We start from the raw sequence: 22,706 nt of genomic DNA on the forward strand, positions 1-22,706 counted from the left end.
AAACAAAATTTCATGAGAAATAAAACGATTAAAACGATTAAAACGATTAAAACGATTAAACTCGATTATCTACATGCCGTTTCGAAGAAATCTGTAAAAGCTTTTAACGACGTGTTGGTTGGTTCCGGGCCAGAGGGGAGAGAGAGAGAGAGAGAGAGAGAGAGAGAGAGAGAGAGAGAGAGAGAAGAAACTTTGAGCCGACGTTTCCACGAAGATAAACCTTCCGATCTCCATACGTTTTCAAGACTCGCGTGTCAGACTCGCAGTGAAGACTCGCAGCGGAAAATAGGAATATCCAGGAAGCAGCGAAGCGAGTGCTTGCCGTAATTGCAAGGCAGTTTCGTATCTGACTAGAAGGAAAGGAAGGACGGAGAAAGAGAAAAGGACGATGCGTTGTCGTCAAAGGGGAAAAAAAAAAAAAAAAAAAAAAAGAAAAAAGAAAAATTCTACCTCCGCGTGTCCGGATAATCGATTTCAATTAGCGAAACTGCCACGCCCAAGGACATCCCAGTGGAGTAGCTTTTGCGCCAGCAGCGATTGTGCAGCAGCAGTCCCCTGTTTTCGGGCTCCACTTCCAACCTCCTCCTACCTTTTCTCTCTCTCTCTCTCTCTCTCTCTCCTTCCTACATCCCCCACCCCCGTCTCCTTCTCCCGTTTGTCGATTTTAATTGGCGAAATTCCCTGAATGCCTTTGCAGTAGTCACGATTCATCCCTTTCGATCCAATTCGAGTCCTGCTCCTCTTGCTCTCGCTCTCTTTCCTACTCTTCTTCTCACGCTCAAGATCGCAAAAACGTTGAAGCTGCTACGAAAACGGGACGCTTTGTTCTGGAAAATCGAGCATCCTTCTCGTTTGCGTAGTAGAGACGCTCTTGATGATTCGGTTTGAATTTCGAATGAAACATTTTTTCTCTTAAAATAGCAAGCGATAGAAAAGAAAGGAGGGTGTCCTATCGAATCTTTTGCGCGCGCTTTCTAATTAACTCCGCTAGCGTGGAACGATTTATCGACTTCTCCCTCGACGTTCGTTGAATAGCGCGCGGACGCGACTATCCGAGAATAATTAAAAAGCTAAGTAACGAATTGCTACGACGAAACGTCAAAGTTCGGCTGGAATGTTCCACGTTCTATCGTTCTATCGAGCTCCCCGGCTTCTTTTTATCTCGCGCGTTCCTTTCGCGTGAATCAAAACGAAGAAACTCGACGGACATAAACAACTTTTCCACCGCAAAAGATTCTCCTTTTTCGAGAAGTGTGCGCGAGCATGGATGGAAGAGATCTTTTTCTTTTTTTTTTTTTTTTCCTTCCGGGAACGTCGACCGGGAGAAAATCGAAGGAAAATAAGAGAGAAGAGCGTTCGCGCTCGGGTTTGTGGAAATTCTAGAAAGGCTCTCTCGGTTTCTCTCGCAAAGAAATCGTCCACTGGCAAAAGTTAATCGAGTGACGTAGAAGAGGGTCGTGGGTCGAAGAAAAATATGTCGGAAAATAAGATTCACGCGGAAATGGGAAAGCAGATGGAGACGAAGATATAGAAAACATGTCGAATTTGAAAGGAGAAGAGAGAAGAGGATAGCCGGTAGAAAAAATAATCGCGAGAGCGACTATCGCTCGGTTCGAGCGTAACGACGATCCTCTTAGAAAAGGGAAAGTTCGGCCGATTTGCAATTTCGCGGTAAGACTTATCGGGACGACCCTTATCTATTATATCCGCGCTGATCTTTCGATCTTTTATTTGGCGCGTGGATTGCCTCGTCGAGCAAAGGATGATCTTTACCGATGCAAAGCGCGTGTAGCCTGACAACATTTAATATCGGGTCTTGCCCTTCGTTGCGCCTTAATTGATTTCTCCTTCTGGCAACCGTCTCCAAACTGAATCCGGGTTTCTCGACCGTATCTGTATTAACGAACGAGCCTAGCGACTCCGCATAAACGAAGTTATGCAACGAAAGGTATTCGATAACGGTTTCTTATCCGTCGTGATCGCGGGAGCGCAAGAATACCGCAAAACCGTTCTCTATCGCTCGATCCCACGTGATTCATTCCTGCGAAGGTTCTGACTTTTAAAGCGCGCGCGCGTGCATTGGTAAAAGGAGGAAGGCGAGAGGGAGAGAGAGGGTCCTTGAACGCTCTCGCGGCCAGAAGAATGCGCGAGTAATCGGCGAAACTTTTGCCGAGTTCCGTTATGTTACCTACCTCGAGAGGTAGTAAGGGAGCGAAAAGAGAAAGATAGAAATAACTGCGACAGGATCGATGCAAGGTCCTGGAACGATGTGAATGGCAAGTCCGATTCGTTTCTTCTCTTAAGAATACCGATCTCAATGTATCCTAACGAGTCGAAAATAATTTCGAAGCTCGCGTTTTTCCAATTGTGCGCGAATCGCTTAATTACGATGGAACTCGTCGATATAATAATTCGATCATATATGAGAATAGCAAAGAAGTCCAATTGCCAACGTCTCAACGAAGCACATTTCTTGTTACTTTTTGGATAAACTTCTTTCCGATTCTGCCGAGACGAATCCTGAAATCAGGTCTTAGGAAGAAAGTAACGGTAAAGCCATTCTGTAATTCGTTCCTCCTGATTACACGTTCTAGTACCTCGATGAAACGAGAAATTACGTGCAAGAAATACTAAAGATTTTAGAAGGGAACATTGTAAACAAGAAGGCTCCCTCTCGAAGGTGCTTCGAGAAGGAGAAAGACGTTACGAAACGTAGGAGATAATGAGGCTTTGCCGAATCGATGAAATTAAAACGACGACATGATCGAACGTTCTCCTTCATTTGGCAAATTACGACGTTCGGAGAAAAATATTTAATTTAAAAATCGTCCCTTTAATTCTTGAATGGGAAATACCGATTCCGACGCTTTCGAAGATAATCGTATCAGCTCTTTTACTTCTACCGGTAGATAATGTTTCGACGATGAGTAAGAAACGACGCCGGATAACAACGCGTTTATATAATTTTCTAGGTCGATAGAGAGGTCCATTTATTTCCTAAGACGACCATTTGGCTTATCTATCGTCGGTTCCTCCCCCCCCCCCTCCCCCCACAATTTCAATTCACTTTCTATGCGCTCGTACATTTTCGCTTTCACTTATATCCGCTCCGTACTACCCGTTAATACGTACTCCAATTTCATCGAATCTTAAACGTTTCTTAGACGTTCAACGTATTACCATCCTACTTTCTTTTAGGTCGTAGAAATGTCCTACGACGTCGAGATGATGAAAATCAGCTCCGAAGCGGAAATAGAAATCGCGTCTTCCATTCCTCTCTTCTAGCGCTACCGGTTTGTGTTTTCTTTTTATTGAACTATCCCCAGCTGTCTGGTTCTAAAGTCCGAAACAGTCGCGAGTAAACACACGAGCGAAGCGATATGTACCTGGTTAGCGACCAGAGATCGCACTATACGTGTAACGCGTACCGAGAGTGCTCGTTGTATGCGAGAGAAACGAGGAGAGACGCGAGATTTGGTCAAGGAATGATCCGACGACGAGTCTTACGTTGGTGGTAGCGCCATGCAAATTAGTCGGTTAAACGGATAATAGTTCGATTGTATGTAAATGCGATTGGATCCAGCTGCGGTTTTTACCTTCCCTTCCTGGATAGAGCTGGCCCGGCCGATTGTGGACGGGCCAATGACGATGTACCAACCAAAGCTTCGTTCGAGCTCGATGACGTTTATCTGCTTAGACGATCCGCATACAGGTGATGGGATAATTGACGGAAAGTGATTCAACGATCTTGCGTTTCTTTTCCTTTTCTATCGACCGATAACTATCGGATATCTTTCGCCGTTTTTTTCCATATTAATTGCACTTGATTGAACTTTGACGCGGGAAAAATGTCGTTCTCGACAATTTTCTTTTCATTTTTAACGGCATTATAGTTATATTATTATTAGGCAGCAAAATTTTGCACAGTCCTCTGAGATAAGCGGGCCTATTGTAAAAGTTCAGATTTGTTATTACGTTGGAAAGACGAAGAAACGCGTTCCCGTTAGGCGATCGTTCGATCGATCGGCAACTTTGATATCGATTGTAAAACAGGCCGATAAAATCGGCCTTTAATCTTCGCGATTATAACTCGAGCGTAACAACGGTTGGATCCGATAGGAATACCGGAGATAGAATCTCGCTTGTGCCCCCCCCCCGCCCACCCTCCCCCCCCCCTCTCTCTCTGTCAACATCGTTGGCCAACATCGATATCTGCTTTTCAGTGGGACGCGATCGTCCGAGGAAGGATAAAAGGCGTCAACGGACGGGACACGGTCCATCAAAACGTTGGCTTCGCGCTTCGAGTGTCTTACTCGATAAGATCCACATTTTGAAAATTTGGCAGAACGCATAGGCCCTCGCCTCTCCTCGCTCTTATCGCGATCGAGTGCGTCTATGAAAATTTCAGCGGGAATTCCCGCCGTATATATTTGGCAGCTTTTCAACTCGAATTTCTCGCTACGCTAAAGCCTTCGATCTATATCTTATCTCTTTCGGCGTTTACCAACAAAATAAATTTCCCGTTATCGATCGTCGATTAAAACGTAGAATATGAAAACATTCTTTGGAAACGAGTTTAAAAGGAAAATCTGCGATCGTCGTTTTCTTTTTTCCTGATTTTCGATCTGTCCGAGCTCTATTTGGTAATGCGAGGTTGGCCTCTTTTCGAATATAAAAACAAATCTCTCGTAATCGTTAGGCTCGACCGAAGGTATATGCTTTAAACGTTTGACACGCGTAAGTACTCGATCGTCCATCGAGATCGTTATCTCGCGTTCGATCGACGTGAACATTAAGTTCGGGCATAAGTTATCAAGAAATATCGTCGATCGGGTGATCTTCAAACGCTCTCGACAAGTATGGACGGTGTAAACGTCTTTCCCAGCGACGTAAATAGAAAATCCAAAGAACTCCCGTTAAATATACACACACACATATATATATATATGTGTGTGTATATATATATATATATATATATATATATATATATATGTATATATTATACACCTGCAAACGAGAAGAAGAGTATCATCTTCCTGTATTACCCGCGCAATAATAGCTGACGCCATTACACCGACGTGAGTCGCCGAATGGAAAATTTTTAAAGGACTTTTTTCTCTCGGCTACGCAGCGCGATACTAATAACAAAATACATATTTGAATTCGCTCACCGGGATCGGATAAATTGCGACTAAAATAGTCTCTTTGGTGGTTAATCTCTTGTTTTTACGAACACGCGCGAGACTTTACACCTCGTCGTTTGCTCGTTGACGTAGCGCTTTCGAGGATTTGTCTTTGACATTGGGAAGAATATTATTAGCGAACGATTAGATCGGCCCAGTAAGGATATAGCGAGCGACATAGGCGGAAACACTATGCAATCGCTATGCAAATAGATAGACGTTCGTAGATTCGAACGTAGCGAAAAGGATTGGTCATCGTGCATATTCGTAAGAAACGGAAATGAGGACTAGTTGGCCGGCATCGGGCAAAGATCTCTCGACGGTGACTTTACGCTATACGGTAAAACCGGTTTCGATGACGAATAATTTATGCTTTCGAAATAATCATTGGATCTCCCTCGGACATCGATCGATGATATAAGAACGGAATATAATATAAGAATATTTGGTCCCACAACGTAGCTCGCTCTAGGAGGAGCTTTTGGTTACGTGTATAAGCTACTTTCCCGTTCCGCCCCGTATCGCATTTTCGTTTATAGATCGGCTACGCCGCTCGATTATTCGTACGAACGTAAAAGGGACGGAGAAGGGGATGTACGGCGGAGAACGTTTGGGGAATAGCTAGGAGGATAGCCGAAAATATTTTTCGGTGGAAAGGCGACGGAGAGCAACAGGTGTGCAGCCACCGGCGCTCCTACCGGCGGTGTAGGTCCATTAAGGTATTTACACGACGGACAAGAACCTTAAAACGTCCGTTTGAATCTCCGTTAAACGCGTCACGATTGCGCGCACTCTCCGTCGATTTTTATCGCATCGACTTACGATTTTTCTCTTAATAAAGAAAAAAAAAAAAGAAAGAAAAAATACGACGATCGTACGTATAGAATGACGACGAGAGAATACGTCGAAGGGGATGGTTGCTCAAGGACAATTTGACCATTTTACGTAACCACGTTATAATGGCATATAATTCGACGGCGAAGTCGATGCGATGCTCGGTAAACAAGGGACGGGATTGAAAAGGGCATCGATCGAAGAGAGAAAGGAAGATGGAGGAAGGTGAACCTTTATCCGGTTAAGAGGAAGTTATTTATCGATCGTACAAAACGTGTCGGTCTAGACGAAGCGACACGGTGACCTATCGGTTAGCCAATAATAGCGAAGCCATAGAGAAACGCGACGGCCTGTCCTACAGTTTGTAGTATGCCAGGCCGAGATATGCCAGGATTCACCGCTTCCATGATCATCCAATCTGCTTCGATCCGATGCCGAATTTCCGACGATAAGGGGGGAAACCCTGATGCAACGACGTGTGGTAATGGAAGCCCACGGTGGTCGTTTCTTCGTTCACAATTGAACACACCGCAAATTCTTAATTCGCAAATTTGCGTATTGCTTCGCGACGAGAGGACGTCGTACGGAAAATGAGTAGAGCCGCTAGAGGGAGGTAGGGAGAGAGGGGGGACGATGGCGGCGACAGGTAAAGAGAGCCGCTGCGAGAATTTCGTTCCCGAATGTTTCGTTAACGAACGTCTGGACCCGTTCCTTTTCGATCGCCGAGGCCGACGTTCTCTCGGTCTAATTAACTCGCACGAAATACGCAGGAACACTGCTACGTTTCATCTTCGCCGTAAGAATTAACTCGATCAGTCGCCGTGTTGTTGTCTTTCGTTCGAAATTCGAGTGCCTCCTGGCGACACGGTCCATTCATCATCTCTCGCTGAAAGAAATGCATGTAACTGGAACGCCCTTCATCCATCACCGAAACACGTTGGGAGAGACGCGTAGTTGGACGGCTTTATTCGCATATCGTCTTTTCTCGCTTCAAAGTCGCGATCAAAGTTTATATAACAATGCGCATGCCATTAGTCGAGTAACGACTATTACGTTTCATTTATTTTTCTTTTTTTTCTCTCGTTGGAGGTCACAAGACCGAAACATAGGCTCGCTCGCTCGCTCGCTCGCTCGCTCTCTCTCTCTCTCTCTCTCGACGTTGGACAGGTTGGCGCGGTCGAAGATAAAATTCCAACGTTCCGCGAAACGCCGTAAAATCGCATTTACTGCGTTCGCGCACCCACGTCTTATTATACTACCGTCTACGTTAGACTGTCCTCGTGTCCGTACCGAAATACTACACCACGTTCGCATCTTCGTCTTGTTCGTTTCCTTATTTGTACGCCACGAACGAGATTTCTTCACGCGGCTCCGAGTCGAACTTTCGATTCCGAAAAACATCGTCACGGCCGAGAACGTTCTACCGAGTTCTCGGAAGTAATTTCGTGAGACAGAGAAAAAGTAACGTACCCAGGATCGTCTAACTTACGTGCAACATATGTTTTTCTCGTTCGATCTTATATTCGTCGGATATGCGAGAAACGAGTGATTAAATCCTCCCTTTCTCCGGCAGCTCTAATTAATTAGAGCAACGTTCCTCGCCTACGTCTGTATCTTCTATATCTTGCTTTTTTCTTTTTCTTTTTTACCCATAGCTCCTAAAGTCGAACAATGGAAATCTTTAAGAATGTCAATTTTCGAAGAAACTCGATTTGCCTCGAACATTTTTGACTTTCTCGACTTTGTCTACTTTCGTTCCGTTGCTTCGAACTTTTCTCTTTTATATAAGACGAAGACAAGGAGAAGGTTAAGTGCGTGCGTGCGTGCGTGCGTGCGTGCGTACGTGTTAAAACAAAGCATATTTAAGGATTGGTAAGAGGGTGAACTCGACCACGCCCTACGCGCTCAGCGACTTTACTCGCGAGGTTATGATGATCTTCGATGTCTCGAGTTACGACAACAATTTGCCTAGTTTCTTTTAAATATTTTTTCCTCGAGTCTCGACTTAAATCTTAAGATGCAGTATCTTTTAAAAAGAAAATTATTTATGTACTTTCATTGAAAGTCCCGTGTATTTGTAATTGCGAAAGCATCGATAAATGGTAGAAAGGGAGAAAAATTGTACGTAGAAAGAAAGGCTGGTCGTCGACCCGAGACGACGCGTACCACCCTAAAAGGAAGGGCGTGGTTGCTAGCTCGCGTCCTTGCGTGCCACCGTTTCCTTCTCTCTCTCTCTCTCTCTCTCTCTCTCTCTCTCTCTCTCTCTCTCTCTCTCTCTCTCTCTCGTTCTTAGTAGCGCCTGTACCGTGGGCGAGGATGCTGCCACAAACGTTTCGTTTCTCGGTTTCGTCGAAGCTCGCGATCGATGGCGTACGAGATTCTATTTTCTCGCTTCGCTCTTCCGCGTATTATTTCATTTATACCGCTGACACGTCGTGGAAATAATTTTCTCAAATGTTTCATGCTTGATCGATATAGAAGAGTAGCGGCTATGGACGACGAGTAAATATATTCTAAACGCAGTATTGTTCCTACTATCTTTGCGCAGAGAGATGAACTAGAGGAAGAAGAAAAACATATCCTGGAAGAGCGCGATTACGCGAGTGAGTCACGAGTATTACCGGAAAGTCGAGAGATTCTTTGATGGTCGAACTCGCGCGCGTACTTTAGCGGACAGCACACGTATCGCGTGCGTCTACTCTACTACTACTACGTATGTACATAGATCGAGTGGGCACGCATTGCTTCTTTATGCTTCGCCTCGTAAACACGTAGCTTATAAAAAAAGAGGATGACGCGGATGAACGAGAATAAAAACAAGTCGTCGCTACGTGCAGAAAGAATGAAAATATTATCGAAAAGATTTCCTTCGAACGATTGTACGAGTAGAGAGTTATAAGGATCGAGTGGGACGAGGAAAATGGGTACTTTACCAAGGGCGTATATTAGAAAAATTATATTTTGAGAGATCGCAGACGTCGAGTGGATAGAATTCCACGTACGTAAATAGGAAATTTAATTTGAGCGATCGTCCGTATGGTACTACAGAGAGAGAGAGAGAGAGAGAGAGAGAGATACGCGGGCGGGCACGACTGTAGAAAGCGAGAATAGGAAGGATCTTAACGTCTTCTCCGGGACGGTGCTCGCTTAGTTCAACAAAAGGCATTGTCTTCGAGGAAAGCCACGAGCGAATAATTATTTTATCGACTCGGTGCAACTTTCCTAAATTGCGTGGTAGTACTTGTTGCATCTGAGAGACTTAAGAGAGAGACAAGGATGACTCAACGACGACGGGGAAAAGGAAGAGGTCCTTTTACGCGCTTCGCGCAACTTCTCATTCACTCCACGTGGAAAGCTTAATGCGGAAAGACGAGGAGGGAGGGAGGGAGGCTGCATGCGATACGTTTCTCATATTTCAGTCCTATGACCCGACGAGCGACCCACTCTCCTTTCAGTCTCGTTTCCTTCTCCGCACCCACGTCTGAAATAGTCAAGCGTCGCGGCTCGTTGTTAAATAGAATTCACTGGCGTCTCGCCAGTCTCCCTCTCTCATCGGAAAAACTTTCGTTTAGTTTGCTATCTTTATATTATATTTTTCCATTCTTCCCTTAGCGAGACTCGGTAGAATCGAAGACTTGCATTCGAGTTCTTCGTTTGGTAATACGAGGAAAGAAAGGGCCGAAATAGAGATAGGCTCGACGAAAATAGAAAACTCTGCTGTCATCGTAGTTGATCTTCCGGAGAGTCTAAGGAAAGAGAAACGCCTTTTAAAGATCGCGTGTATCTTCCACTTTGCACGCTTCTTGATGCAGCCAAAAAAAGCCTGAAAAGTATCGCTCCATGGTGGGGCTCGAAAAGGAATAAGTTTAAACGCAGCTGCGAACGGGGGAGGGTTAAAAAGGCGAGGTCGTTGCCGGCGAGGGGTGGAACGGAGCCGCGCTTGTGCCAGAGGGTGGAGAGAAAAAGAAAGAGACTAACGACTGTGAGTGTAACTTATCTACGACACGCAGGCGTGCCGCCGCCGCACGTTTACTCGCGTAAATCGTTCGGTTTACTTTCCCCTCTTTCTCTCCTTCCCTTACCTCCAGGCAGCTTCTTTTCTCGCGCACCCGGGGTCCAGACTAAATAGCCTACGTGCAAACAAAGATACGTGATGTAAGCGCAACTCACGACCCATGCCGTTATAACTTTTCAAAATCCAAAACACGTGAGGACTGAGGAAACGGCCAATTTATCAGCGGACTATCTGCTCTGCTCTTGTTTAAACACCGTTCTCTCTCTCTCTCTCTCTCTCTCTCTCTCTTATCTCGGATATTAATTTTCTCCTGTAGCATATCTATCGTTCAAGATATCGGGCGACAAGCTCTCTCGATAATGTTCCTATTAAAAAGAAAAGTATCTCTACGTGGGTTCACCGAAGCGAAAGGAATCGATCGTCCTATCGATGAGAAAGAGAGGAGCCATCACGTCTATAAATATAAGATTCGCAGAACGATAGGAAAACGAGGGAGATTGCGCGATGAAAGAAGCGGCAGACCTTGACCACTCACCTAGATGTTGGTGCGCGTCCGAGTGGAGCAGTGCAATGTGTTTCTATAAACGCACGTCTCTCTCTCTCTCTCTCTCTCTCCCTCTCTCTCTCTCTCTCTCTCTCTCTCTCTCTCCGCCAATGATGCCACGTGATCATCGTCAAGGGTAATACGTGCTTACGCGCGAGCCACCCTCTTCCGAAAGGTTTTCAGTAGATTTTTCAGGAAAATCTTTGACGCTTCTCGTATTACAAAAGGATTCAATGTTCATTCGTTCGTTGTTTGACCAAATATATTTCTAAAGAAAAAGTTTGAAAAGCAAATAGGCGAGCAAAGTTCGTCCCAAAGTTCGAAAGGTAAGGGGAAGGGGACAATCTCTCGTACAATACTTTCTCTTGATATATCTCGGTAGGTGGTACTCGCCGATACACGAACATGTTACGAGTTACTAAAAGGCAGATTTGCTTTGTTCGAAGGGAAAATAGATAATAAATAATATTTACTATCAAGATGGTGCTCGAATCGAAAGTTCTCGATTTTAATTTCGACGATGGAACGATCTCTTCCATCGTCGAGCGACGCGAAGAGGAAAAGAAAGGAAAAACTTGTCATAGGATAAAATACGTAATTCCAGGTCTATCAGAGTGAGCTAATCTCAAGAGAGTTAATCAGCAAGGAATAGCCGAAGGAAGAGAGGATGATCCGGAGCAGCGCTTTCGATCCGATAAACTTATTCCACGAGCGTGTTTTAGCGAAAAAGGCGAAGGCTCCGGTGTAATTACGGAGGTTGCTCCGATCGCGATCGTGGGAGGTGCGGACGTCGCTTGGTTCCCGAGGGTCTCTACGCGATTCCGCTGACGGAGAAGTCTCTTTTTCTTTTCTTCCCTAGGTCTTTTTCTTATCCCTCCTCGAGTCGAGGTTCTTCGATCGATGCTTCGTTTGCTTTCAAGTAAACGAGCGATCGTCTTGTCCTTGCGTCCTTCCCATAAAGAACGATGCCGCCCGATGTCTTCTAAGACGAAGAAAGGCAACGACGACGGTCAAAAGAGCTATGCGAAAAAGTTACGTGACACAGTTATGTAATTAGGATTTATCCGCTACGTCGTAATTGTCGCGAATAGCGCATACGAGCCGTATACAAGTGGACGTTTCATAATGGGCACGAACGCGCTAGGGAATCCCTTCTTTCTTTACTTCTCTTTTCTTCCTAGCTCTTTTCTTCGATCGACGACGGGACGTTCGAAATTAATAAAGAAAAAAAGCAGAGAGAAAAAGAAAAAGAAAAATTTTTGACTCTTTGACTTACAGCTTTCTAAAGTTGAATTTTTAAGCGGTCGCACGGGGAATATACGCTATAACATCACCGTCGTTCTATAAATAAGAATTCCGTGGTATTTCCTTCGCGTCATCGTGTTATTTACGATCGAGCCGACAATGAGATACAAGTCGATCCTTCTTTCCGAGAAGAAAACCTCTCTAATGCCATCGCTAGCGTCGTCGTCGCCTTTGCCTCGCTTTCAGTCGGAAGAGAAAAAGAAGAAAAATATCCTGCTGATTCTTATTATTACGAGTCGAGACTCGTAATTTGCGCTCTCGCTAAGATATTCTCGTTTCTTTCTAGAATTGAATTCGTTCGCTCCTATCTTTGCGTATCCGAGATTCTTCTTTTTTCATTTTTTTTACTTTCAGACACCTCTCCCTGATCCTATGTTGCGGATGCTGCATTTGATCTTTGCAGAAATATTAAGCGTAATAATTGGAAGAGCGATTCGAAAGAGAATCGTTATAAGATCGAAGAGAAAAGACCGGAAGAAAAGAGAAGAAAATAGAAGAAAATAGAAGAAAATAGAGCGCGCGTTCCTCGACGTTGCTTCTACTAGGAGTTGCATCATCGTCGTTTACCAAGCTCTGCTTTTATAAAATCTTTTCTAAAAGAAACCAAACGAAAAACGCCTCGAGACAATTAAGTCGCTTTATTTTCGACCGATTTGTGATTACGTATCCGAAACTCGCGCTATCGCTCCTTCCCGTGGAAAATAATTACGAAGCGTATTTTATAACGTTGCCTCGGCGCATCTGCGAAATCCTCTTTCTCACTCTCTCGCGTTCCTTTTACATCATCGTTCTGCGCGCTGCGACGGAGCTTACAGTTAAGTACATTGCCATATTACATTCTCATCAAAACAACGAGAACGCTGACAGAGAGAGAAAGAGAGAGAGAGAGAGAGAGAATGACTTGACTCTGGATTTGGCAGTTACGAGCGGCGATGTTTCGTAACATTGCGCCAACTCTCCTTCCGAACCTCTCTTTTATCGCTAAAACGAGATTGTAAAGCGTATCTTTTAATGTTTTATTACTACGAAAAGTATTTCTTCGATTTTTTCCCCGTTTACTTTCGTTTGCAAACGTTCTTATCATTGAAGTATAGAAAATTTTGTCAGAAATTTTATGGTATTAACGGGATTTTGGAATAGAAAATCATAAAAAGATCGGGAAGGAATTGGTCATTGATTGTTCCTGCTCGTAAAGGATCAACTTAGCAATCTCGGCAGAATAGTAGACGTCGTTCATTGTCGAACTCTAAACAGGATTCTTGTCAAGAAAGTGGGCTCTCTCGCAAAAGCCTTAACTGCAGTCGCATTTCAATAAGCGAGCGTTCTCGCGCTCTGATTCGCTCGAAACTTTTCGCTTCGTCTTCGTGTCTGAGTTGTCGCGTCGTCGTCGTCGTCGTCGTCGTCCGCTCGCTCTCTCGCTCTCTCGCTCCGTGTCATTTCGAATCGGCCGACGTAAAAATATGGAAGTAGGCCAGATAGACGGAGCTCTCCGTTTAGATATTGCGACGTAATAATTCACAGTAAACCTTCGACGGAGTGGAGGGACAATAATTTGCGAGTCAACGCCGAGAACCAGCCGTTTCGCTTTGTTGCTCGTTTTCTTCTTCTGCTTATGCTTCGAGGTATGCAGGTAAGTACGTACCTATGGGTGCTTCATCTACCATACACGTATAAGAGTGCGGCGCATAAGCCGTTTACATGGAATGCACGCGAACGGATCGACGTGACGGCTTGATACCGTTCGAGAACGCGAACAAACGATCGACGTTTGATGTATTTTGCTAAGAAATTTGATCGTTTATCGATAAGAAATAGTCATATTTGAAACGATTAAGGCTCTCGTTTCTTTTAACGATGACGACAACGACGAGGACGGATCCGCTTAAGAAAGAAATTCTTAAGCGAGTCCTTTCTCATAGGATCGAAAGTCGAGATACGATGGAGGTGTAGAAAGGAAGACGTAAAAGATCTCTAGAGCCTTTTCTGGCTTTCGTCCTTCTCCGTCACGCAACGAAGGACAAGCATTATATCCCGCGACGCTTCGTCTTATTTCGTTTTCTTTTCAAATTCCACATCAGAGCATCCCTGTAATCGATCAGTCGACGTATTTCCTCGTCGAGTGCACCGACGATCGATGGCACCGCACGCTTCAACTGAAATCGCGAGAGAGGTTGACCTAAAAAAGAAGAGAGGGATAGCAGGGAAAAAAGACGTCGACACTCGAACGACTCCAACCCCTCGCTCTGCGCAAACACCTATATAAAGTATGGCGCAGTGGTAGGCAGTAGTTAGTTTATGTAATACCCTATGTACACCGTAGTACGTGTTAGTTTTCCATGTGTGCGTTCGCGTCTCCTCCGTGTCCGCACACTCGCGTTCCTCTCTCTCTCTCTCTCTCTCTATATCTCTAGCCTCCGCTCGACGGCCGAGTACTTTCCGTCTAGCACGGCACACGCGACGCGCACACTCTTCTCTCGCGCACGCGAACTCGCGTAGGGAGAACTGCGCCGCGACCTAGTTGTCTAGGCCACTGTGTCTGCGTTTCTATATGCAGGCTATGTTTTGTATGAAACTCTCGTAGTCGTCGCCGTTGCTGTCGCCGTCATCGTCGTTGCTCCTTCTCTCTTCACAATGAAATCATCGACTTTTTTGAAAGATACAAAAGACGAAAATCGAAATGAGACGGATATTTCGATAATTTGCGAGACGAACTCAAAGTCTTTGATATTTGCTTTCTTTACAATCAGTTTCTAGTAAATAACGAAAACTAACGAAGCTCGAGCGAGAATCTAGAGTTTCTTGCGTCAGAGAAAATCGTCGTGAGGAAAGAAGCCGAGCGGCGATACTAGCTGAGCCGACAGCGACGCAGTTTCTCGATGAAATAGAAAGCGATCGATCGTGAGACTCGGAGCTATTACTAGCGAGCTCGGTCCACTCCGCGAATCTAAATAGGTCGCACGAGGTATCACGAGATCTTCGAACGGATCGTAGCTACGCGATCGCCCCGCACTCGAGCGCGATATACTTGAGAGCAAAGATGAGCCGGAAGACGACATTCCTCGCTTCGAAGGTAGAACGGTCTAAACAACAATTAACTACAGTTATCAGAGTGCACCGGATTCCTCGGAATCTGGAACGCGAGAACAAAAAGCGAAGTAAGCGGCGTACCTTCTCTCTCTCTCTCTCTCTCTATATATATATATATATATATATATATATATACATATATATATATGTGTATATATATATGTGTGTGTGTGTGTGTGTGTGTGTGTCTAACTGTTTATATATATATATATATATAGACACATGTATCTTTCTTGGAGTTTCGATTCCAGGTGGAAACGTAAATGCATAAGTGACGTCAAAGCGCTTGTAAAAGCGGAACAGGGACGCTGGTAGAAAACAGGAAAGAAAATAGCTAGCTAGACCTAGAAGGTAGCAATCGACCAATCGCGAGCGATACGACTCCCGAATGTAGTCGGAGACGAGCTACGAATGCGATTTCCGCAGGCAGAGGGGCATCTTTCTTAGTGCTCGCGGCCTGCAATTTTGCGCAATGCAGTCTAAGCGTGCAAAACGACGGCGACGACGACGGCGGCAGCGGTGGTGGCGGTGGTGGCGGCTTTCTAACAGGTTCGTCCTCGTAGCTTCGATCGAGGGGCAGAGGGAAGAACGGTAGCAGGGCCGAACGGAAAGGTGGGAGGATTTGTTTGTAAACAGTCCGCGAGCTATTCTCGAGGTCGGAGTGGGGGGCAAGTGGGGGGATTAAAGGTGGGGTAAAGGTAGGGAGAGGCGGGCTAACAGCGCTGAAGCGAGGCCGCAGAGAGAGAGAGAGAGAGAGAGAGAGAGAGAGAGAGAGAGAGAGGGCGACTTTCTCCCTCCGAGGGTGTTACGTAATCTCTGTGTTCCGTCTGAGTATCGCGGGAACGACCTACTTGACCCACTGTCCCTAAACTCAACTCGGAGAGTGGCAAAGAGAGCCGGTGAGTGCGACTGCGCTTCGACCCACTCGAGACGAGAGACCGGAACGAGTCGCGTCCGGTCCGAGCTCTCTCTTTCTCTCTCTCCTCCCAGCTCTTGGAATCGCGAATAGACGTGTCAAAAAAAAAAGGGAGGGGAGATGGAGGCAAAGAGAAATTAGCACATACGCTCTGCGGTGTCTATGCGGAAAATGCTCGTTCCAGCGCCGATCAAAAATGTCCGAAAAATAGGTTTTATGCGCATCGATGTTTCTCTTTCTCTCTCTCTCTCTCTCTCTCTCTCTCTCTCTCTCTGTGTGCAGCCGAGCGAGACAAGCGCGATAAGAGAGGAAGAAGCGTCTATTACTTCTCGAACGTAAAACAGCAGCGTCGTTTAAATAAACGATCGTCGTTTTAGACCTTCGACGAAATCTTAACGATTTCATTTTGTACGATAATGCGATATCGAAAGTGCCGTCAGCTTGCTCATGTTTTTCTCGGTAGGCAATTGACAAAAGTTATTTATAAATTCAGAACTCGTTAGCGAAAGGAAGTTCAATGCCGCGGCGATGATTCGAATCGAACGGCCGTCGGTCTCGTCGTCAAGGTTGCCTCGCGCAATCGCGCACGACTAAGCTAAGCTAGTGGCCGTCCAAAGAGCTTATCGTTGTTAATTAGGCGAGCCATCGATGATATTCTTCCGCGTAACGAAAAATCGCTCCCGGCGGTCGAGCCGAATTGAGCGAGTCACGCGCTGTGTCGTAAAAGACGACTTTATTTATAGACGCGCGAGTAACGCACGTCTTTTCGTTCGTATTTCATTGCGATACTAGGTAGAAATACGTCTGGCGACTTTCTATTAATATGCGCTTAAATGCATCTCTATCCACCGTTTAGGTCCGGTATCGTAAACAACTATAATATATTTCTAATCGTTCACAGGTGTGCGGCACGCACACGAGCCTTCTTTAAAAATTGTAAACAACGGCGACGAGAGCAACGCGCGTAGCTGTGATTCACGTTCCTCCTATAGAAGGCCACTAATCGTCTAAGTTGTTCCCAACTACGTACGTTATATTTTATACCGAGATCCTTCTTTGAAACATGTTTTTCTTTCTTCTCTCCTTTTTGTGGACAAAAGGAAAATCGTGCGACAGGACAAATAAATGGAAAATAATAAGTATCCGCTCGTTCAACGAGTCCGGAAGATAGCCGTGCTTGAATCCAAGCGCTTGAAAAAAGTCGCGGTCGTTGCATCTATCGTGAATGAGAAAAAGTGTATTAGATAAAAGGCGTGTTATCGTTTAACGAGAGCACCGGACACGCTTTGAAATTGTATCATTGTACGATAATTGCGCGGGTACCAATGGAAAATCTATTCTATTTTTCTTCGTATTTCTTCTTCACGGAGAGGAGAAAAAGAAAGATAACGTTGTTTCTTTCGGAATATTTTCACGATCCGCCATGTTTATTCGTCTATCGAAAATTCGGAGAAAAGAATATTTTTCAAGCTTGTTTACTCGAACGAAAAATAATAATGGATCGTTGAGATTACAAAGAATTCTTCCTTTTCCTCCTTTCTCCCGGGATGGGCGGAGAAGGAAAAAAGATATTTGCCGAAAAAATATTTACCGCGAGCCCGAGTGGTAAATACCATCTGTCTATCAGCAATCGCAAGTCTCTGTGTTGCTCCGAGTTGCGATAGAGAGGAAGAAGACGGAGTAACCCGCTCCGTGCAGTCGGAGAGAGAGAGAGAGGGGGGGGGAGACGACGAGAGGAGAGGGGGGACATGACAATCACGCCGCGCGTCGAAGAGCGGAAACGGCGAGGAGGAGAAATCACGATCGCACGGCTTGTACGCCGTTATCGATGAACACCGGGGTGGGGGAGAGCGAGAGAATGAAAACAACAACAACAACAACAACAACAACAACAACAATAATAACAAACAGCAGCAACAAAGCCGTCGACGAGGAGCGATCTTTGCAACGCGAGTCATAGTTCTTGGTATGAGAAGAACGCACGACCAACGGACAAAAGTCCAACAAAGATGACGAAAGCGTTTACTCGCGGAGATTCCCGCTTGCCTCTCGCGCGCGATGACTAATTAACACGCCTGCGATTTGCGCAGTGTCGAATCGATCGTTTATTCGATTATTCGATGCGCCATTTCGACTTTCGTCGATTGTACCAAAGTGGTTTTTTGGTTGCCTCTAAAGTATTTCCTTTCTTCTTCTTCTTCTTCTCATTATTATTATTATTATTATTATTATTACTATTATTATTATTATTACGGTTGTTGTTGTTGTTGTTGTTTAGTGGGAGTACCGACTCGATTGATTATTTCTGTTTTCATGGTAAGTTATGCGATGACATAGCGATAACATTTAAATCGCTTCCGGAGGACACGATCCAGACGTAACGTTGCTCGCGCGATGGAAAATCTGCTGACGGTTGCGCAAGATATCGCGCGAATGTAAGTTCACGATTTATCTATCGCTCGGATATGTAAATAGCTCTCTCGCGATGTTGTTTCTAAATTAAGAAAAGTTCAGTTTGCTGTCATCGCGATTATCGACGTTATCGAACGATCGTCGGTTAGAAATAATAATCTTTTTGTACGCCTGCGGATTATTCGAATGGGAGTGGATAATTCGAAGGGTCAAGGTTTAAAGGCGTTAAGCGAGACAAGAGGGAATCGTATCTCTGACCTTGAAGCCAATGTCTCGAACCTCCTTCTCTCTTTTACCGCCCTCGGCATTTTACTTACATTTTTAACAAGAGTTGAAATAATTGCCTACCTTCGTAGTTGCTAATTACTATGGTGCAAGGGAGAGAGAGAGAGAGAGAGAGAGAGAGAGAGAGAGAGAGAGATCTACTTGCGTAGATCTGCAACATGAAACATAGTCCTACCGTCCACTCGCAATTAATTCGTATCGTATCGTTGCGCACGGTTGATTCACGATGGAAGAGCGAAGAGTATGTATTTTCAAGAGTCGTCCTCGCGTTCTTACAAAAATCCGAGAAAAACTTATTGTTAAACGTTATAGGATGGCGACGCGGCGCCAGTTAATGACGCTCAATTCGCGGTAAAACCGCGAGAACGGCGATGATTTCTTGTCGCTCGGAGGATTCATACGAATGATTTTATTTGCGACAGGCATGCGCTTGAAACTGCCGTGCTCTGTGAAAATTGTCTTTAGAGATCGTCGGGCCTGAAATATTGATACTTTAAAGTCAAAGTGTGAAATTCGTGCGCTATACAAAGTTACAGGTAGAATTTAGTCGACGAGTTTGCGAACGTAAATAACTGGGCTGCTTCGGTAAATCCCCTATTGCGACGCGTTCTTCCCGGAAGATTATCTGTTGTTCGGCAACGGCGATTGGCCGGAGCACGGAACGTGCGTAACATTCGAAACGAGTTTACACCTTTTACAGGCGCGCGCTTCCTTGAATTTTCAGCTATTTGCGTCCGTACGTACTTCCTTGGAATATAACGATGAGACGTATGTCATAGATTATTCCTTCAGTTTCGTTATAATCTTTTTTTATCTTTGACGTTTCTTTCGCAAAAAGAAAAATATCGAGATACCGTCGTTAAGTTTCCATGACTATCGATCAATAATTTATAAACTCGTCGAAATCTCCTGGCGGCATATCGTAGAATTTCAAATTGGCTATCTAATTTCGGAGTTTTTGCAAAATCCATTCCAGTCGCATAAACGATGCTCTGACATTTCGCTTACGAAAGATCCAAGATACGTAATCACGCAAGCCACGAGCAGCCGTCGATGCGATTAAAGAGACGACCACGATGGGCCAGAAACAAGCTCTCAAACTCTTTGCTAAAGAGTTAGCTCCTATGCGCGAAGATAAGCCGATAACAGCTTCGCGTATTTATCGAACGAACGTTGTTTCCGGAATGATTCGACGAATCTTCTTTCAGGATGGACTTCCGCTCGATCGAAAGAAAAAGAACGTCGATCGAAAATCGTAAAAGGCAAGCATCTGGCACTCGAGGCGTGACGCGATAACGCTTCGTTATCGTTCGAGGGCGACTCGAGAGAGAGAGAGAGAGAGAGAGAGAGAGAAAACACTCGTCGTCATCATCGTGGTAGAGCCAAGCACCGAGCGGAGTGCTTTTCCACGGCGATTGATAAAAACATGCTTTCGAGCGTGCGAAGCGCGCGTTTCATTCATGGAAACGGCGATACAACGAAGTCGTGGGATCAACGTTTTTACGCTTCCACGAAGGTTCGATAGCAGGGAAGCGATAAGAAACGCCAGGAAGTGCATCGAAGCATTCGAAACGTCGTCAGCCGTTACAATCGTTACTGCTTACAAGCGGTTTACATGTATTCACGTAGAAATGCACTTACGCGTTTACAATTTTCTTTCTTTCTTACGGCTCATTTGCTCGTTGCAAGAATGAAAATTGATCGAAATTTATCCGAAAATCAAGAACGCTCGGAGAGGTATGAAGTATGGTTAAGTGCGCGTTTTAGACGCGGCAGCACTCTCGTCCCATCGAACGAAAGTCAAAGGGTTCGGTATATTGAATTTTATCGTTATCACAGGCAGGTAATAATGAGCCATTTGCTCGCTCGCTGGCTCGCTCGATCTCTCCCTCCCTCCCTCCCTCCCTCCCTCCCTCAGCGCTCCTCTAAGATACTCGGGAGTTCGCGCCTGCGAGCATCGCTAAAATTTCCTAATTGAAGCACTATAACCTTATGACTTTAAGTAGTTTTACTTAACGACGAATCACTCGATATCGAAGGATACTTTGTTCTAACGAGGAATTAGTACGATTAAGAATTAGTACGACGTAATTCTTCAACGTTAAAAAAGTAAGCAAAACATTCGCATTAATTTCGATCTTCATAATCGTCGAATACGAGCATTATATAAATTTGTTACGAGGTCTATCGGACTTTCACGACGTATTAAACACCTCTTTTTCGATATAACCTTTATCGAGAATCGCTCGAGAGGAAGTCCCTCTATCGACGTACTTTTAATTACAGCACGAAAAATCGTCCCACACTCTCTCCCTCCTTGGTAAATATAGCAGCCGCAATTACGAGGCAGGAAAGAAGCTACGCATTGGATTTCGATACATCGAAATACCTTTCGGAACATCGATTCCTCCCTCATATCCTCGCTATTTCGCCAATACGCTTCCCGAGGGGAGAAATAAAAAGGAAGAAAAAGGAAAACCGATTAATAGCCGCGTAGAATTTTTCCTAACGCAACGTTATATATCGAACGACAACGATCTTTACGAACTCCATTCGATTATCGATACTCGCTGAGATAGACTCAAAGTGCGCTTCCATTTTAAATTCGTAATCGCCTATCGTCGACTTCCATGGGACAGTTTCCGCGTGCGAATCAATGAAGCGAATGTTGGTTTCGGAGCGGTCGCTTCTAAGAGAGAAAATTGGCTACTTCCGGCTGCTCGAATAAAAGAAGCATCGTCTACGAGCACTCGAGAAGAGTCGCGACGTGCTTGCTGCTCGACAAATTTAGAAAGTCTCCGTAAACGTGTAAGAAGCGAACGAGCGCACGTTTTACGTAGACAATTTTTAGGAAATGTATATGGTTAAATCCAGCTTTTCGATCGCTCGACCGACTTTTCTTTTCAGAGATCAAATTATCGAATTCATTCCAGACAATTTGAATTGTAATCGCTCGAGGCCTCCACCCTTACGTATTTTACGACCGAGCCACTGTAACGGACATTTAATCGCGCGTTTATCAAAGTTCAACCGATCGTATTCGCCTCTCGCGTTTAGTCTGCGAACGAGGTCATCGGATATCGATCGCGATTAGCCTCGCGCGCTCCTACGACATTCGTCGTCGAATGCTACGTTAACGCACGACGACGTTATCGCGCATTTATTTGACAACGTCGATGTAAATCCCATTTTCGATAGAAATGGGTAAATGAGTAAGATGAAAGGAAGGCAAATATATATATATATATATATATATATATACGTGTGTGTGTGTGAGTATATATTTGATTTTGTTTAATTCGTTTACATCGCGGCGGCGACCGAGCCGCGGAGTAAGAGCGAAGCACCGCTCGGGGCGAAAGTGAATTCCGTCGCGGTTCGACTTTCAAAAGGACACGCTCGTTTCACGCACGTGCGTTTCTACGTCCGTCGTTAAATTTATTGCGCGCCATTGTCCGCGAGAAGACTCTCTTAGCCATGCGCGCGTTCTCTTCGCGATTACGAAATATCATACTTGGAGTTCTGGCTCAAAGTGCAAATTTCGCATGAAATTGAAACTATACTATAATTCAACGTAGAAAAATTGGTTCGTTTCGGGGAAGAGTCGTCGTGGCACGTGCATTTTTTTCCCACAGTCAATAATTGGATCGAGCCTTCGTAGGAAATTCTCGGAGGAGAATAGAAAGTCTATTACACAGGCGTCTAATGATACAGTTCGATCCAACGAGATTGGTATCTGTCTCTCTCTCTCTCTCTCTCTCTCTCTCTCTCTCTCTCTCTCTCGCCGCACGCGCTCGAAGGAGACTTGGTTATTTTCGAAAATCTAACGGTGCCTGTCCATCACTTTTTCTCCTCGGCGGCCATTGGCGGTAACGAACAGGAAGCTGAATCGCGAGAACGATCGTGCTTATTTTCGATACGAGGATAATTCGATGGTCGAAACGAAAAGCGTTGCGCGACAACAACAAAGGCAAAAACGGTCTTATCTCCTCCGTCGTAGACCAAAGAAAATGGAGTTTTTCTAATTTATGGGGCCAATTACGAAGCAATGATGTCATAGCCATTATTAGTGGTGCAATACCGCGGAATTTCGGTCACCAAGTTATGAAACCGCAAGAATCTATT

At 44.9% G+C, this 22,706-nt stretch overlaps 1 protein-coding gene across 5 annotated transcripts in view; it reads left to right on the forward strand.

The window, feature by feature from the left end:
* LOC124954020 (3-phosphoinositide-dependent protein kinase 1) overlaps window positions 1–22,706 on the forward strand; it is a 149,812-nt gene that overhangs the window by 86,592 nt on the left and 40,514 nt on the right. The window lies entirely within an intron of this gene.

The sequence above is a fragment of the Vespa velutina genome, chromosome 1 (genome assembly GCF_912470025.1).
Source record: "Vespa velutina chromosome 1, iVesVel2.1, whole genome shotgun sequence".
Lineage (NCBI taxonomy): Eukaryota > Metazoa > Arthropoda > Insecta > Hymenoptera > Vespidae > Vespa > Vespa velutina.